Source organism: Heliangelus exortis, chromosome 1 (assembly GCF_036169615.1).
Source record: "Heliangelus exortis chromosome 1, bHelExo1.hap1, whole genome shotgun sequence".
Taxonomy (NCBI): Eukaryota; Metazoa; Chordata; class Aves; order Apodiformes; family Trochilidae; genus Heliangelus; species Heliangelus exortis.
Genome location: NC_092422.1, coordinates 64,588,006 through 64,607,869, shown reverse-complemented (window position 1 = coordinate 64,607,869; position 19,864 = coordinate 64,588,006). Strand labels below are relative to the sequence as shown.

General features: G+C 39.9%; 2 long non-coding RNA genes across 2 annotated transcripts; one reads left to right on the top strand and one right to left on the bottom strand.

Moving 5' to 3' along the window:
- Positions 1-1,719: 1,719 nt before the first annotated feature.
- Positions 1,720-19,644, bottom strand: LOC139795539 (uncharacterized). The gene is made up of 3 exons (XR_011725694.1): positions 19,296-19,644; positions 14,254-14,304; positions 1,720-1,997 (listed from the first exon to the last, which is right to left on the bottom strand). It is a non-coding gene; the product is annotated as an uncharacterized lncRNA (long non-coding RNA).
- Positions 10,104-11,143, top strand: LOC139795113 (uncharacterized). The gene is made up of 2 exons (XR_011725445.1): positions 10,104-10,442; positions 10,738-11,143. It is a non-coding gene; the product is annotated as an uncharacterized lncRNA (long non-coding RNA).
- Positions 19,645-19,864: the final 220 nt, after the last annotated feature.

The window sequence follows — 19,864 nt, the reverse complement described above, 5'->3', positions numbered from 1 at the left end:
TATTACTTACTTATTATAGAATATAGTATTGTGGCATTATTAAAAGGAGAATTACAGGTGACACGGAGATGAGAATTGCAGGTGACACGCTGCTGCTCACTTGGGAACAGAAAGGGATTTGCCTCACGAGACTTCAGTCATCTAAGAAATGGGTGATTAATCAAAGTTAATCATTAACCCTCCTCGACAAGCCAATGGAGAGAGGTGGGCAGCCATGTCCCCATATCCCATGTCCAGGCTGAGCACCCCAGCTTGCACCTCCACTGAGACACAAATGTCCCTGGTCTCTCCAGCTTTAGAAATGATGTGAATGATGGGCAGGTGTGGTCCCACCAGCTGGATGAGGCCTGTGCTAGTGGCTGAGGCAGACAGGTCTCTTCATGTATCTGAGTGAAAAAGAAGCCTGTTTTTAGATGCAGCAGCCTGTGTGCCAGCAGCAGAGAGATCATGGAAGGGCAGGGGCAGCACCATTTGCTCTGCTCCCACTATTTATTTTCTGCACCCACCCTGAGTAAGGCAGCAGGGAAGATGGGACCAACTACGTGGGTGATGCCATTGAAGATCTGCCCATCTCAAGCTGCTGGGGGTTATGCACCAAAAACAAAGTTCTCAAAAGCTGACTCCTGAATCTGAAGCTAAGATTGCAAGCCTGGCAGTTAAATTGGGGAAAAAAAAGATTTGTTTCCATTTGTAAATGCAGCATCACTCCAATAGCAATCACTGAGGAATGATAAATATTGATCCTAAAAGCAACATTTATAGCCAGTACTGTGTATTTATACCAAGATCTGTGTTTTGAACAATAAATTAATTACTCTACATTCATTCATGTTAAGGGTTATTCAGCCAAAAGGAATATATCATAGAAGACAGTTCTTTACCCAGCAGGATGTACACTGGACAGTTACTTCATATAAAGAAACCATTTAGTGTTTAGTTTGCAAAAGGAAAAATATTTCAGGACTGGCGTTCTCTTCACTGGCAGATACACAGTCTTTTCACAATATGTGAGCTGCATACAGGAGACATTAAACCTATTACTGCTAGGCTTTAAAACATTGCACTGTCTTTTAACAATATAAAATAGATTTGTTGTTGATAAAATCCTGAAAAACGTTTTGATAATATTGGAGAAGAAATGTGCTAAGCAATTGACACATGCTTTTCAACTTTTAGTTTCCATATATTTCCATATTACATTTGTGATGGACATGTTACTTAGAATATTTTTAGGCAGGACTTTGTGTTGAAATCCCTTCAGGTCTCTAAAGCATTTTACCTCCACTGAGGTAATTCAGAAGAGATCAGTAATCTCATTATAATTCATTATAATTATTTTTCCAGTTCAACCACAATTGAGATAATTCTAAAATGTGAATTACTCTTTACAGCATATTTTCATACTCTACGGGGTTATGAAATAATTCATGGATAACAACTTTTATGAAGTACTTGATGACATTGTAATCCCAAGTTGTCACTGTGGGCAGGACATGCCTCTTAGAGATAGTGCAACTGGGACACTGCCCAGGTGATTTGCAACTTGGCACTGGTTCTTCCTGCTGGGGTTGTCATATGATGTCCATGAAAAGGACAGTGACACACATCATTCCTCAGTAACCACCATAGAAGCTGTACTTAGTGACATCTGCACCCATGGTCCTCCAGGTGGAGATTTTGAGTGCATGTGGGTTTAGAAAGAGGAAAGAGCTGGAGAACTGATGCTGGAGGGGATGTTTTATATTATCCGGGAAGCACATATTGTAAGGGATACGAAAGGTGATTAACAGCATTAAGACAAGGAAAAAACCCAACTTATTATGAACCGATCACAGAACCTACTGACTCAGCTTTTTGGTTTAATCAGTGCCTTTTGTCTCCTTCTATCCTGGCTTCCAGCTTCATCCTGCAGGGCAGGAGCTGGGATGTCTGCACGGGGCTGTCTTGCTGCCTGGCTGGCAGGAGCTGCTGATACAGAGATGAAACCAATTCGCACCCTGTTTTTGGAAACCAGATGAATAGATTTAATCATGCTAATCAGTGGAGTTATGCCCCTCCCACTTTTCCCATCTCTGCCAGCTGCAGTACTTTTATTGTAATTGAAGCGGTATTATGTCATATTAATTTTAATTTTCCATAATACCCCCCACAGTTGGTGTGTGTCTTCGTAACTCAAGGCCCATTTTAGAGATGACTCATGTAATAGTCAAAGTTATTAATTTCTTACAAGACTGCCTGCAATCCCAGTTTTCACAGTGTTCTTACATTGCTCACAGTCTTACAATCTGGAGCTACTCATGTTACTCATTAGTCAAGAAAAATAGTTGGTAGCGTTAGCGTAACTGTTGTTTTATAGGGCCCAGGGCCATATTGTGTGCTGGAGAGTCAGTGGAGCCTCTTGTCCCTCCAAGGTGGCTTGGAGCTTCCCAGCCAGCCTTCATCTGGGCCAGGAAGCACCTTTCATGAGCAGTCTTACAGGCTGCCCTGCAACTCTGGTGTACACCATGGTGCTACATGAGTCAGGACACCAGAATGTGCCCCTTAGGTGCTTATTAAAGTCCACTTCATGCACACAAATCTACTTCCAATTAACATAGTAGCCCTGGAATGCTTTGTGGGATGTGGAGAAGAGCAGAGGCAATTGCAGAAAAAGGTAATTGGAGTGTTTAACTGACAGGGGCCCTTCTGATTGGTCCATGTCATTGTATGAATTATCCCACAATAACCTGACTCCAGGTTCCAAAATTGATGCTCACATGAAGGTTCTTCTTCCAGGACTGTCAGGAGCTGGGCTTCTCAGCAGTCCAAAAATCTGAGGAAATCAGGCTTATTTTGTTTCCCAACTCTTGAGTTTCCCACATCAAAGTCTGGTCAAGAGCCAGAAGTATTGGCTGTTCAAAGACCATGAGGAAGAATTTGTACAGGACCAAAAAAAATGTAATTCTTAATTCTGTCTTGAAAAAAAAAACTCCTTACACTGGAAATGTCTTTTTTTTTTTTTTTTTTTTTTTTTAATGACTCTTTATTTTGGAATTTCACTTGGAATAGGGTTTTAAAGAGTCTGCCAATTCAAGTGTCAGTTGTGATTCAACTGTTACTCATCCACAGAATTAATAACTTTACATCCTATTTCTTAATTCATAGAAGTTTATCAGCACTTTATCACTATCCTTCCTCATCATTCCTCAAATACTATCCAAAGCACTACTCAGAAGAAAAATAAGGAGCAAGAGAGAATCTAGCCAAAAGACTTGCTGAAGTCCAGCATGTTTACTTTTCTACAGAGAGCTAGTATGTTTTGCTTTTTATTCTGCTTTGCTTAAGGAAATACTGTAGCAAGACCTTTTAGCATTTTTCACTTAAAACTCACCAAAATCCAGTACCAAAGCTCAACAAGAAAACCTGTGCCATCAAGTGGTCCCCAATGTGCCCTGAAGACTTGCAAGCAATAATCACATCAGACTTCATTTTTTTCAGCTACCTACATTGGCTTCAGATGCACTTAAATTCTGTTTGTCTTGCAGTGGTCCTTCAATTAATATTTATATAAAGCTGTGATTGCAGATTGTGCCCACAGTTTCTGGTCTGTGCCATCAAAATAAAGTGTCTCAGCACCAAAGAAAGTTTTGAGCTTGGCCATAAAAGCAAGCACAAAAAGGAGTTTCAGATGTAGTGAACTAGCAAAAGGTGTTGACACTTACCATTCATATTCTTTTTTTGCTCAAATAATTTACTTTTACAAGTATTTAAACAGGCACATGGTTCTTGTACACCACAACAACTTCTGAGCAGTTTTGTGTTTCTGATGTTGTCATCATATGACAACAGTAAACATAGAAAATATTATTGCCCCCACCAACAAACAAGGAATTCTTTGAGTAAGCTGCTACAGAAAGCCCAGCTCCCCCTCTTCTGAATTCTTGGTAGAGTCCTCCTGGAGACTCCATCCAAAAACAAAGAAACAAAACAAACTTTACATCTGTAACAACCCCCTTTCCACTTTTACACAAAAAGTATGAACAAGCAACACCAGAAAAAGCACTTGCCAAGAAGTATTTGGTTTGAAAAATGTTGTCAGCACCCTGAAAAGCAGAAGCCAGGATGGCCCATTCTTAAGCCTTGGTTAAAGACATTGAACTGAGGGATCAGAACTGATGAGCTGAATGAGAACAACTCACTAGTCCAGAGCAAGACAGAAGCACATTTTGCCACCTCTGCAACCCACATACTTGGATGGATCTGCCCATGGAGCAAGGGAAATCAAATAATTTTGCACTGTTTCAATGGAATCTTCTCTTTCAGTTATTTTGATACTACATTTGCTTTGCTTTACCTTGTCCTGTGATTTCCGTCACTCTGAAAAGATTCATACTTAGAATACACAAGTATAGAATTGGATTTTTGAGGGGTAAGGAAGAGAATGAGGCAGCTCACAGAGAAGTACTAGAGGTTTTGACAGAAATATGTAGAAGTCAGCTTACCAGCATCTTCAGGTATTTCACTAGTTGTGTTCAGAAAAGGGTACACTACATTTCTTTCTCCCTGTTTTTGCTTGTTGTGCAGTAAAATATTTTTGTATTAAGAAAGAAGGCCTTCAGCATACGCTTTGCTAAGTATATACATTAATACCTTCAGCACAAATGTGAAAACTTTTCAAATGGAGATAGACTTTTAAACATGTCTGTGAGAGGAAGGAGAAGCCACTGTGATTCCATACATGAAATTTAGTTAGTCTGAAAATATAACCTGGAGTTCCTGGATTTCCCTCTCTCTGAAAAAACCTCAGATTTTCTCTGATGTATTTTTCACACCCAGTTCCTTTTAGAGCCAAAGCCAGTGTCTTGTCTACACTGCAGAATTGTAAATGTTTAACTTTTTAATAGGTATGAGTGATAAACAATCAACATTGTCATTTAATTTGTAATAAACAATGAACGTTGAACCTTTTGCTTTTCCTAAATTACTTTTTGGGGGGTCAACTGCTAATTGTGAGCATTCATTATTTGAGCTGTGCAAAAAGGATCCAAACTTTTACTGAAAGAGACTGTTATTTTTCTGGTTGAAGATTAACTCAGTCATAAGCTCTTTCTTCCCTGGAAGAAATACCCTTCATTTTTTTTAAAATGTGCAAAACAAAGCTCAGCAGATATTCTTTTATGTGAACATCTGCTTTACTTTTCCTGAAGATAAAGATTATTTTGCTCTGTAAGAAGAAAGCATTCTTTGTTGTGACAGCCTTGTATATGTGTGTGTATATATATATATTTAATTTTAAACAATTTTTATTTGATTTAATTTTGACTGAGTAATTGTTGTTTTTTTATTGCACACTTTTCTTTCTCACAGATAGATTTGGTAAATACATAAACATGACATTGTTTAAAATACGATAGAAAAGCATGATATTGCTTCATACTTCTCCATATATAAAAATAACACTATATGCATGATCTGGTGTATGGTTGGCAGGTGATAATGTTCAGAAAAAAAACAGTGCACAAACACGTGATGTACATGCAGGTGCAATTTAAACATTATATTTCATCTCGTGGTTCATATAACATAGGAAGGAAAGGAATAAGCATCAGGATATTTCTATGCATATCATCCAATCCCTGTTTCTCTGTCCCTCTTGCTAATGAGGGATGAAGCCACATTCATACCAGGCTGCTACCAGATTTACTCTCCAGTTAAGATGTGCAAAGCACAGTAAAATGTAATATCCTAGACTAGGAAACTGTAGAACATTCTCATTTCTTCATTGCCACATTTGTGGCAGCCTTTTTGAAAACTATTTGTGGAACTATGCATTTATAATTAATTAGTTATTAATTACAATGGTATAGACCTCCGTGTTATCTTTTCTTATATTTTTGCAGAAATGTGGAATAAAAAGTCTTCTTTTTTGTTATTATATATTGGTGTAAACGCTAGTGGTTTTCTTATGCTATTGCTCTCTCTTACCTCCATATAGTCAGTAAAATTAATCTAAAAATGCACAGCTCTGGGAATTAATTCTGATAATTAAGCCTCCCTAAAAGCACTTCTCAAGCAAAATTTTAAGTAGTACAGTGATGGCTTCATTTAGCAAACTCCTAAGGAACTTCCCAGGTATTATTATTAAGATGTTATTATATTTTCAACCTAGCTAAAATTCATTTGTGTGCTCTTTGCTGCTGATCTTTTTGATGATGTTTTTGAATGATGCGTGCTTAATCTACCAGATCTACAGAGGTGACAAAATAAAGCTTTAGAAGAAGTTAACATCTGAGAACAAAGAACCTAACTAATACAAAACCACAACATATTATCTATTTTTGAGAAACCTGCCTAATAGATCAGTCTGCTGAAAAACACGTGGAAGTGTAAGCGGAAATGACTCTCAGCAGCCCCATGGCGTGGAATAACAGCAATAAGGCATGTAAGAGTCTGCCTTGAGGTAAGGCATTGTGTTTGGAAGATGATTCCTGGTTTAATTTTGAGAGGACAAGCTGTGTCTGCAGCCCATTTCATTATATTCTTACGAGCAGTTCTCTCCTTTTTATTCTTTACAAAGAGAGTGTCCTCTACCACCACCACCTTCATGAATGGAAGGCTGCAGGAACTCCATTCTTTTCTGAGCCTTGCTACTGAGGGCAGTGATAATGAGGGCTGATAGAAAACGGCCACGGTGCAGCAATCAAATAGATTTTATATAAAAAACAGCACGGCACTTCAGAGCTCTGGCTCTTGGCAATTTGTAAATTGTGTGAGGTGATTATAGCACTGTTACAGCAGAGGTCTTCCCTTCTCTGTACTCCCAGGTTACCATTCAGCCCTTTCATACACCTGCCAGTGCTGTGCAAATTACCATCCTTTGCTAGGAAATCCCTTTCATTTGCATCGAATTAGGTCATTGCCCGGCTGCTTTTCCCACGAGCGCAGGAAAACGCATGGATGCTGAGAAAAAGAGAGAAAGGTCACTTCCCACTTCCCAAAGAAGTGGAGGAGGGCAAGTGAAACATCTGAGAAGTTACACTAAGCGTAAAACAATCCTGCTCCTCCACTTATAACATGTTTTCTTACTCCCACTGCTCTGTGCTGCTGCTCAGAAGATAACCTCGCTCAATACAAACACAACCACAGAACCAATCGAAGACAGCAAAATATATACAGCTGCATATTGAAAATGACAGAGCAAAAAAGAGACATAATTAAAGCACACTACAGCCCCACAAATGTGGCTTTGTGCATAAATGTAGGTAGGAGAGTGGCTACAGCAGAGGCTGCTCACATCCCTCTGCCACCAGTGGCACCTCTGCCACCTGCCAAAGCCCTGGGTGTTGAGGCAGTGGGAGAGGTGGGAGAGTCCCAAATCTTGCCAAAGCATTTTACAGACATGAAGCTAATCTGACAGCAGCGTGGGGAGGTTGGTGCTATCTCCTGCCCAAAGTCAAATGACTAGTGTAGACGCACATGGGGTCACCAGGGCAGGGCCAGAAGAGAATACAGAAATACCTGATTTTTTTGCCTCATCCTAATTACTTTCTGTTGAAACTTAACTGCAGACCCCATTTCTTTCCTCCAAAACTGACTGGCAAAATTTGCCCTGGACACCATGGATGCCAGACTCTTCAGTCCAACAGTCAGGAGCATTTAACTTTATGGCCAGTCAGGGCCTTGTTGCTTACTATGGCTTCAACCAGACTTTCCCTCTAGGATTTTACAACTGGGTTCATGTGACTATCTGAAACTGGCAGTGGCACAAGCTAGTTTCATAAATGAGAAAAACCTATTGTCCAGCTACTTTTACCCAGCAGAGAAGAAAGTCTACCAGCAGCAAAATGGCAATTATGTAATCAGCCTCACCTGGTTAACAGGGGCTGGGCATAGACATTATTATTTAAAAATATTTAACTGATGTTTATAAGAACCTCCCACGAGTTTTTAACGCTCCATGCTGCACTTGAGTTGCCCTTTGTAGATGAAACTCTAAAAGAACAAACCCTGTACCTGCTTTGGAGAGGCAGAACAATGTCAGATATAAAAAAGCCTGTATCACAGTTTCTTAGGCTTTTAATGTAGCTCCTGTTTTACAGGTGCCTCCCTCAAGCAGTTAAACAGCAGCTGTTTTTTTTATGGGCACCAGACCACAGAAGGGACTTGAAAATGCATTACAGGAAGATGAGGTGACCCCAGGGGGCTTCTTCCATGCAGAACAGGATGCTGCAGAGCAACGTGTTACGAAAGGAGGGGTGAGAATCAGGTGTCATCACAGATATCATACACAAAAGGGCTGCAAGAAGTGGAACCTATTGAAATTAAATCTTAATCTTCCTCCAGGTGTTTGCCTAGTAAGACACGAAGGTTTGTTGATTTTCAGTTTTGTTTAGAGTCAGTGAGGTCTCCTTAATATAATCTGTATGACTTGCTTCAACTAATGCATTCCCCCAGCCCAGCACCTCTAGCTGAAGCAGGAAATACTTCTTGGAAAAGTCTCTCATTTGGATCATGAAGGTACTTGTGGAGGAGAAGCAATCATTGTCAAATTGTCCAGGGGATATTTTCTGTCCCAGTTAAGACTGTTTGAAAGATCTGTTAGGATGCTTCTGGGATGCTCTTGTTGCCCTTTAAACTTGCTTTTCACAGTGTGTCCTCCATCTTGCTTATTACGCTAATGGCATTTTCATAAACATTGAATTTCTCTCAGCATATTCTCAGCCTGTAAAAACCTGTGCTGTGCAAACTATGCAGCTGTCATAAATGACAGGACTGCAGCTGAAGACAGCAGTCATAAAATCAGTCTCTGTATACAGAGTCCTATTTTTAAATTTTTGCTTTGTTGAGAGAGGAAGGGGTTTCCTGTAAGTATGATGAAGTGGTGGTTGGCTGGGTGGTACAAATAATTTCTCATGCAAATTTTGCCCAAGGTGCCTAAGGTTCTCTTACCGTCTTGAATGGAGGAAATAAAGTCATCCATGCAGTGACAACATTTCATTTAAAAATAACTAACTAAATAAATAAATAAGTATAAAAAAAAATTTAATCTTCATGACAAGGAGGATTAAATGGTGTGTGATTGCTTGGGCAGCAGCTTCAGCCATAACATAAAATAATTTTCTCCAGAGAAACAGGCATATGAAAAAAAAGGTACCATCAGCAATTTGTGCAACACAACTCTGATCAGTCTGATCAGGCATGAGAATGTCTCTGAAGCCACGAATGTTCACTGGGAAAGGCTCAGGGGCTTCTGAGCAGCAGCTTCTGCAAATCTCAACTCTAATTCTGCTCCCCTGCTGCAGGAGAGCAAAATCTGGGTAGTTTACTATAGCGCAGCAGTGAGACATTCCTGTTTTCAAAGTCCTGCAACAAGCTTCCCAAGCCTTATTATGCCACTCAAGAAACAGTGGGAAAAAATACTCTAAAATAATGCTTAATTTCATCATTGAATCTTTCTGATAAATGCAATGAGGCATTCATAATTTACTTTAGAGTGGATTAAAATGTGCACACCACTAATATAAAAACAAAGCTTTCAAGCTAATCTTGGTAATAAACACTCCAATCATCTCTTTCAGGTCTGAAAACATATGTGCTGCAGAAAAAAAAATATTATGGAATTTAATTAGTTCAGGAGAGTTAATTGATGTGTTCTGTAGCATCCTTAGAATTTTAATTCTGTGATTTTAAGTCATAAATTAAATAGAATTGAGGAACATATTTTAATTCTTAATCCCATTAAACATGCACTATATTTTAAGCATGAAGGAGCCTGAAATTCACAGCAGACATTTAATGAATAATCAGATCTGGAAGATATAATTTGTCATAACCACAGAAAGAGCTGGGTGAAAACCAAGCCTGACAAGTTAATTAAATAGGTCTGAATATACTGGATGCTAAGAATATTTGACAGCATTTGTGTATGTGTTTTTGCTTTAAAATTTATTTTGGAATTTAGAAAAAAAATAAGACAAGAAAATATATAGCATATAGAATTACAAATCTTGACAAGTGTATTTAAATATTTAATGCCTACTGTATGCAATACTTCGTGCTTTTTGTACAAAATTGCCTTCTCAGAGAACTCAGCCAGTATTTAAAGGCATATTTTCAGAAATAGCTTGGCCCGACAACCCTTTAACCTGATGAGTCATTCCAGATCATGCTAAAGCTTATTCATGAGAAGGAATGTAATTTTTGGATCCTTAGCTTATGACCTCACAAAGTATGATGCAAACTTGACAACCACGAGGGAGAACACTAAGTGCAGTATCAGGATGCCAGACTCTCTTGCTGGAGTTCTTGTGCTCCTTCACAGGTAGCTCATGCTCCCTGCTGACTACTGCCTCCATCCATGGGAAAAGCTGCTCAAGTGCATCAATTGCTCACAAAACCCAGCTGGAAATGTGCTGTCTCCTAAAGGACCTTGTCTAGCAGTGTGCTGAATCTTCTCCAAACCAGCTGTGTATCTTCAAACTTTCTCTAATTGTTTTTTTTTTTTTAATTTTTTTTTTAGAGTGCTGGCATTGCTTTGAAACTTTCAAAAAAAAAAAAAAAAAAAAACCAAAACAAAACCCAAAACAAAACCAAAACTGAAATCCTTGCCTCTCTCCCTCCCTTCATACAGAGAGACATATACATGGATGCACCCATCCATACCTTATATACATACCTTATATAATATACCTATGGGTGTATGCATGTCTATGCATATACATATTAAAGGTGGCTTTATTTGCTTTCTCTTTTTTTCAGGCTTCATGAAGCCTGTGGTTTCAGATATTTCCATGACGGCTGCCAACAACATCCTTTGAGAGGAGGGGAAGGACAAGAGGGAAGAATCTCATAAAATTCCATGACTCAGAAAACTGGGATTCAAGATAAAACCTTTTCACTCATAAAGGTCCTGAGAACACAGCCAGTGACTGAACCAAACACACAGCAGCAGTTAGCAATGCTTACATGTGCTTACGTGTTCCCCAATCTTAATTTATGTGTTTTGAGCTATATTCTTGCCACCAGAAAATAGCAGCTAGAAAGGAACTTGTCATTTCTGTGGTGTTAAGAAATTGCTACCATTTAAGTATTATTGATCTTTCAGAGCAATGACTGACTATGAACTATTTCACTGAAAATAATATTTTGGTGCAATTGCAGGTAAGATTTTGACCCCTGGCTGGTGGTTTGTTGCCATACAGCAAAAGCTATATTTTTGTAGGAGTTTTTCCCAAGTCAGTCTCCTGATCTCTAGCAGAACTGCATGGCCATAGAACATCCCTGCAGCTGTTGCCTTTTCAGTGGACTCTGTCCAGGTTCTCCCAGCATGGTGAACGTAACAGAAATTATATTGTAGCCTGGTATTCCATCTAATTTTTCTGATGGTATCAAAGCTGACATTGAACTCCAACTCCTTTTCATGCTCTTTCCTTGTAATTCTTCCCTGACTACAAATGAGGGCTTTTCCTGCTGCTTTGCAGTAGTAACTATGATGCTGGGTAGATGGTACTTTCTCTGCTCACACATATGCTACCAAGGCAGAACGTTTACCCCAGCTCCTCTGCCACCTAACAACTAGAGGCTGCATTAGTAAATAAAGCAAGCACTGAACCTGTAACGGGAGGTTAAACATCCTGCTGGAAAGTCAGCAGTTTTAGTCATAGTGTAAAATCTCCCGTGACAACATTCCTTTCTGAAACCCCATCCCAGGGAGAACAGCTTACAGAGCTGAAGAGATGCCAGGCAATGATCTACAACCCTGGCTTTCCTGAAATGTATTCCTCCCCAGCATCTGTAAGCTGTCAAGCCATCCATGTCATCCTCACTTATGTGTAATACATCCTTAAGCCATGACTTTTCTCCTGTGGTTCAGAGCTATGTTTTCATGTGGTACTGAGCAATTTAGCTATGCGCAATGTTGGGATATAGGTCCAAGCAAAACAACTTCATATTGGCTCCTCTGTTTTCAGAGGATACCTTATGATCTGCTTGACTGAGTCAACAGAAATCAGCCCCAGCAAACTTATTTTAGAGGTCTGAATGCTACAGCTATATCCAGGCAATCACACAATTATGACTGCAATCAGGACTGTACATCTGAAGAATGTCTTCAGCAGTTTCTGCGACGTTTGGATCTGTCACAAGAATTGCAAAATTTTTAAAAACTGAGTACTCTTTCTGTTCAAAGCTTTTATTACATACAGTAATCTTTTTCTAGCTAAATGAATCTAGAAAAATGATGTGAGGGCTTTTCTTCCAGATTTTGGAACCAGGCACAGGACAAGGAGGGAGAGAGAAATGACTTCTTCTTGGAAACTTGGGCATTTAGACTCTTAACAGGATTAATCTTTTTCTCAAAGAAACTGAACCCTAAATCATAAATCAGCTAAAGGAAATGAAGTAATTTTCAGAAGGGATCTTGGTGTGAAAACATTCAGTCTGTGTAGAATTTGGGATAGATGTACCATGTTCAGGACTTCTAGTCAACCTTTGGAACTAATGTGCACTTTTCCATTAGAGTTTTTATGCCACAAATTCAACTTCACTGTTGCAGTCACAAGTTGCATAGAGAGCAAAGCAATGCTCAGAAACAGAAGGGAGCTCTTCCATGGGATCTGGCTGTCTGCATATAGGAAAGCCATTCCTGTCTCCAGTTGCCTTATTTCCTGGATAAAGTTGGACATAAATGTACTTACACTTGGGAATCTATCAAATGTTTCAAAAGGATCTCTGAGGGTATTACAGCTTTTAATAGCATCCTGAAATGCTAGCTGAAGGCACTGCTGCTCACAAAGAATATTAGTAGCTCATGGTTCCTTCTTCTACCATCTGATGACCAAACCCAGTTCTGAACTTGCTGTGGTTTCCCACAGCTGTTGATCCTAGGATCTAGATGTAAGGTATACCTTTCATTACTGATATAATTATTTCCATTAATATATGGGTCACGTTCTAGACTCCCATAAACTACATAATTGCCTACAGGTAGCATTCATGTCATTATCCATGCATCATAGGCACAAAACCACATGCTCTTTACTCAAGAGGTCTTTACTGTCATTTCTGTATGCTCCTCTCCAGAAATTCTCCTGGAAATACCCTTCAAGACTTAAAGAGGCAAAACTTTTATTTGCTGGCTTTTTCTTGACTTCATAAGGAACCACTTATTCGTTCCCTGTGACTGGCCTCATCTCAGAATAATCCCAGCCCTTAAAAGCACCATACTTCCTTCTCCACATTACTGTTCTTGTCAGCATCAGGCATGGGGGGTGACTTATGAGAGGCAGGATCATTCTGGGTTGCAATGATAACTCAGTGAATTTTTATCAACACTGATAGTTTGGTTGGTTTTGGTTTTGGTTTTCCTGCTAGAACAGGCAGGGAGAGGTCACCTTACATTCAGGGTTGTCCTGCACTCTTGCAAAAATGGTAGTCTGCAAAAAAATCAGCTAAAGTTGACTAAAGCTGCAGGTGGTTTTCTACTAAAGTGCATATTTTCAGTTTGATTGGCATGTTGATCTCCAAGGACAGATATTATATACTACTTGGTATTTACACTAGGATCTTCCCTTTCTCCTTCTAAGATTACTGAAAACTTGACATCTACAATATTCTGTGCAGTCTTTGGAAATTATTTACAGATGACAGGAAGGGATCTGGTGGCCTCTCATATTTGTCTTGAGTCTTTTCCAATTAAAGAATTCAACCAGCATGAAAACTTCAGCTGTGTGTGCTTAGTTAAAAGAAGCCCGTGACCAAAAGCTGTTCAGCAGTCAAGCACAAAAAGTGGTGGGACACTGGAGATACAGGAAATCATCAGAGGAAGACAAGCTGAAAGTACAAGTTTGTGAAAACCCAGAAAAAAACTATCTCCTTGTTGTAGCTAGTATCCTTTCCTCCATTTCAAATAGTGGCATTTAAGTGATTTCTTTTATAATTTTTAAATTATGGGTTGTTTTGTTCTTCATTCCTGATCTCAAAGGAATGGAACAGATTGAAGAACTGAACCATGCATTTAGCAATTCTTCAGCAACATGAAGCATTTAGATGCTTATTTTTTTTATATAGTACTCACAGAAATGCCTGGTAGCTAGAAGAATGAACAAGAGGAACCATTTATGACTCATCTCTTGGTCACCTTAGAAAATAAGTGCTTTTTTTAGATAGGTCTCTTTTTTTTTTCTTCATATAACCACTCAGGTTCCTCTTTTGTCAGAGACTTTTACTGATAAGAAGTTTACTGTACATTAGGTAAGCAGAAGGCAGTCAGATTACCAGGTGTGACAGGATCAGAGCTGGAGGCTGCAGAAGGACCATTTCTCTCCTCTGCAAAAGGAAAACACTGGAGTTAGACTGAAGGGACAGGAGATGGAATATAGCAGTCCCAGAGGCATGGCAGATGGCTGGGCCTATCTCAGGTACTTTTGGCAACAGGGGGTCAATAATTCTCACAATGATGGAAAAAAAAAATTAAGAAAACTTTCAGCAAGAAGGAGGTAGGCACAGCCAGACAGGCCCTGGCCATGCATTTCATATTTCATGAGCCCAGAAGGCCCTCCTTACTAAGCAATTTCCCCTTCAGGGAAAGTAAAAGGGCAGAGCCTTCTGCATAGAGCCTATTAGACCACACTCATGGTTTAGAGCCATCTGATACCCTGGGAGAAGCAGAAAGAAGTCAAATATTTGAAACTATCAGAGTGTGGACTGTACAAGAGAACAACAAAGTTATCAGGTGATGCTCATGCTATAATTACCTGATCACATGGAAGTTACATTCAGCATCTGTTATTTTACCAGCATTACTAACTCTAGTTCCTTTAAAGACATATATGAATAAAATAGCTGTCTGCTGCCTACAAATCTGAGATCACAAGCCACTGGCCTCCAAAAGGAAGTTTGTCCTAAATGTCTGAATGTTATTACAGTGGTAGAGACGCAACATAAGTAAAATGAGCTAAAATATTAATTTCTTGGCAACTAAAGAAAATTTCCCTAACCATTGATATGCTCCTCAAAGTATGAATAAATGTGGGCTGATATCAAGTGAGTCACAGGAATAATAAAATAATGCTGTTTATCATTACACGTCAGCTATTGTACTATATAAAAGTAATTCTACATTACAAAGCTTATAAAGTTTAACAAGACTGTACTGCCACTGTAAGAAATTATTAAAGGCCTTTCTTTCCTGTGAAGAAGTGAAAAAAAGAGAACAAAACCCCCTTACTTACCATTCTAATGTCAATCTTCATAAGAACATCGATTTTACTTGAGACAAAGAGCAAAGAGACAAAGTCTCAAGTAAAATCTTCTCAAAGAAGAGCTTTATTACAGAGGTAGTGGAAACCCACCTGGATCAGTGCCTTAGATTATCTTACTAATCTTTGACCACACAGCAACCATAAACCAAATTGGCAGAGGTGTGAGTCAATACTCTTTCACTCTGACAACAAGGACAAGTGTTTGGCAAACTGCCTCTGTTGCTGTTTGTCTACTCAGACAAGTATATTAGCAGCAAGCCTGCTCACCTAAAAGCAGGACTCTGCAGGTCTAGCTCCCAGTTCAAGGGCCAGATTCAAGTCAAGAAGAGTTCTGTGTCTCTTTGCTGTCTTGACTTAAGCTTTCCTCTGCACAAAACCTGTATGATTTAACTGAACTGTTCCCTTTCTGGCAGCTCAGCTGCCTATAGGTTGCAACTCCCAGTCCCTGCTTTCTTCTTAGTTAGGTGAGGGAATAAGTAGTTTAAAATTATTAGGCCAGGCAGCACCTCCTCCAAAAGACGGTGCTGTATTTTTATTAATAACATGCTTTGCAGCTTTATAGTGTAATTGCTGCCTCTGAGCCAGCAGCAGTGAAGCCAGGCAATGCTGCTCTATACACCAGGCATGTTACTGCCCTTCCCTGGTGGCCTTTGCATGCTTGGCACCTGCAGCAATGGGCTCAAAACAGAAAAAGCATTTCTTCTAAGAAGACATTTGTCTGCAGTAGGAGGGCTTTCCAGTCAATGGACTAATACTTTCTGAGGGTAAAGATAAAGCAGGACAGAATCTTGACAGTGTTTCTGGATGGCAAGGCCAAAGCCTTTTATCAAAATGTTTAATATGTAGACCGTGCATCTTGCAAAGCAGAGCCTTATAAAAGCTTTTCTTGAAGTACACGAAAGTACATGAAAAAACCAGAAACGTGGCTCCTTGGAAGTATCAAATAGACTAACTAAAAAGTAGCAATAGGGCAGCTTCCACAGAGGCAGTTACTTGCATTGAAGAAGTTTCTGACTTCTGGTCAGAAAATGGTTTAAATGAGGCAGAACTTTGTGTATTGAATCCCGAATGAGTAATAGAGGGAGACTGCATGCCCAAGGGGAAGGCCATCAGAAACTTTTATATTAACATTTACTTTAGAAAGAGTTTGCACAAAGGCAACCCCTAGTTTGCTTGCTGAGGAAAATAGCATCACTGATAACGACAGGGACAGGCTACTGACCAAGCTATAAAGCCTGAGAGAGAAATTAGGTTGTTTTTTAAAGGTATCATCTGTGAATTCCCAGTGTCAGGGTGAGTAATTTAGAACAGTTGCAGCATTTAAAGAAATAATTTCTAGTGGAGTGACTAAAGAGCTGGAGGAGTCCCAAGTGTAATGCATTCATAGGCCACCCCATGGGTCAGATGAAAGAAGCTGTTACTTAAGGGGGCCCTGGGCCAGATGGTATTTGCAGATGATGTGGAAACAAATGCCAAAGGAGGTAGCGTTGCCCAAAGAGAGGGAAGCCACAACCAGAAAAGTAGGAGCTGCAGAGATGTTGGCACACGATGACCAGAGCAACATATGTGAAAGGTTGTCCAGGCACTTGCTGCTTTCTGCAGAAATCAACAGTTCACAAGGGTTGTGATTTGGTGAAAATATGATCCACAACAAATACGTAGGAGTTGAAAGGGAAAAAAATATGGTGCCAGAGTAACACCAGGAGCTACTAATGACTGGCTGATGTAGACACCAGAAGAAACTCATCTGCCATCCCATTTGGTGTTTGAAATTTGATTATGATGTATGATCAGTATTTCTATTGCTATTGTACTGAAAGTCACCTTCATCCAGGGACCCTGGATGAGTTTTGAGCTACTGAAGTGAGTAAATGCACTCTGGAGCAGAATTGAACCCCTTCACTGAAAGTTGTCAGGAAGAGATCTGACTCCAGGGAGTTCTTCAGGGTCCAAGTGCTTCTAGAGTAAGTATAGATTGACAAAGATTAATCGCTTCCTGAGATAGCTCCTAACTAGGTCATTGTGCAATACTATGCCTAAGTGAACCTGTTGGAGTATTTGAAACTACTGCTGTGCTGTCAGGCTTTCTCCTTGTCAGGATCCTGCCTCACATGGCATCAAAAGCTGAGCTCTAAGTAAGAACAGAAAATGGGACTTAGACCCTAAGGGCAATTGCCAAACAGCGTGTCATGGCAAAGAAGTGTGAAACATCTCTCTTTGTCTAGAAATTAGGGAAACATTCACAGAGGACAAAGAATAGAAACCAAAGCTCCAATACTTCCTATTTTCCTTAGGATTTGAGCAATACAAATGGGTGTAGTATCACAAGCACAATATACCCTTGCTTTTTTTTTTTCTTGTCACAGTGGATAACAGTGAGGGATCACATCAGGTAATGGAAAATGGACTGACAGCATACACATCATCTTGAACTTCCCATACTGCAACTACTAAATTAAAAAATAAACAAACAACAACAACAACAAAAAAACCTTTCCCAACAACTGAATCAAAGATTTGCAATAAGTACAACAAATGCAATTCAGGCACATTTTCCTTCAGTCAAGAGCAGAATGTCTTATTGGTTTTGAATGGGAGTCTGGGTCATCCAGTTACATTGAGAATGACAAATTAGAACAGAGCACAAATGACTACAAGTTCTGCAGAGTATCTTTCTTATTCATGCATATGCCAGAAATATTTCAGAAGATAATAAATTATCTAATTCAAGATATGAAAACTAAAGACAGCCAAGAAAATCCAGTCCAAGCGAAAAGATCTCTGAGGCTTTGTTAGAAGATTATCTAAGAAGGTTTAATTCACTGGAGAGGTCATTGGCTTCTGCACAGAAGCCTTCAAGAGATAAATTGCATTTAAAAAATGGGCCTGGTTGGCAGAACAAAATTTTTTGTCTCACTGATAATCTAGAATGAAGAATGCAGGGTGTCCCGCACGCTTGAGCAGGCTGTCTTATGATGGAGTCTGTGAGGACTGGTGAGCTTCCTGCAACAGCAGTGATTACAGCATGAACAAACTGCTAACACTCTTAAACTCCTCCTAAATAAAATAGGGAAAAGTTGAAAAGGGCAGATGGCATTGAGGCTATATGCTTGTCTTAGTGGGAAATGGCTATGTTTGTATTATATTACACCTTCTGTGATGGGTGAGGAGATGCAAATGGAAGCTGAGCCAGTACATTTACTTAGAATGCCCCTCTAAGTCGTAGACTTCTACATATGAATGATAAAACCACCTGGCAGAAGACAACTTTACATAGATAAAACTATGCCTATCATAAAGTCTTCAATGCAAAAAGCATTCCTAAGATATTTGCTTTATTCCACATATGATCCCACCTGACTGAGAAGAGAAAAAACAGGAGTTTCACCTGTACCCCGCCCAGACTCTCTTTGAGTAGATTAGTCCTGTAAACTAAAGGATCTGTATGTGCAGGGATTATCCTGTATGATCATATGACTGCAAAGATTTAATAAATAAATAAATAAATTAAATAAATAAGGTTCAGACTGCAAATTGACAGTGCTGTATAAAAAATACCCGGCCGTCTGAAGTAAGGCTTTATCTGTCACCACTTGCTCTGTGAGGGAAAGCAGCATATCTGGGCTTCAGTCCTGTAGCTGCCTGACTGAACAGGGCTTGAAAGCACTAAGGATCTACCCCTGCCTGGGGAGGAAGGGAGTGTCTGGTTTTAGTCACCAGGAACCAGGTCTGAATCAGTTCATGGAATCCTGATTCAGCAAGTTAAACAGTGGTGTGAAAATGGAGATGGGTCCTCAGCACTCTGCATTGAAGCAGAAAACTGCTGGCAAACCCAAGGGGATGCCAGCAACACAGTTCTGTAGATCCAGCAGGACACATGCCTGGGATGGGTCACCCAAGTCTCCATGGGCTTAAATGCATGTGTAGGACACGGGTGTGGTGGGGTGAAGACACCCTATCTCCAGAGAGAGCAGTGACCCCAAGAGGTGTATGAGATGGCCCTGGGAGCCCGTGGCTATGCTCAGAATTTGCTTTCCCCCATCTATTTTTGCTCACCCCAAGCAGATGATGTGAAGATCCACACTTAGGCCTCCGGTGCCTGAGAACCACTGCCTGCAATTACGCAAAGCAAATGTGTGCCTGGGGAATGCCACATCAGCAGTCCTCACAGGGTGCACGGGGGACTAGTGCCAGCCCTGCATGGTGTTTACACTGGAGGATCTGATCTGTGCTTCCTAGTGTGATTCACAGGGCTCTGCCCTGCTGGAGTAGCTAAAAGTTAATTCCTGTGCTTCTCTACTTGGCCCTGGTACTCTGCTTCCTGCAGCAACTGCGCTGGTAACAGTAACAGTCAAGCAGACATTACGGTCCAATTATGACACATATTTTTAATTGGCGTTTCTGCTTTTCCACATATTTTAAAACGGTATTTTTTGAGCTTGCACACTGAATTTTCAGCTGCAAATCCTGCTTTCTTTATTTAGATGAAACCCAGAACGCTAACATTTAGAAATACAAAGCTGCCAACACTGTTTAAACACCCTCCTTTAAATATGTAGGTTTGCAAAAATGAAACTGGAGCCCCTGTATTTTGAAGAAAATTACACCAGTTTCAAAGATATGAA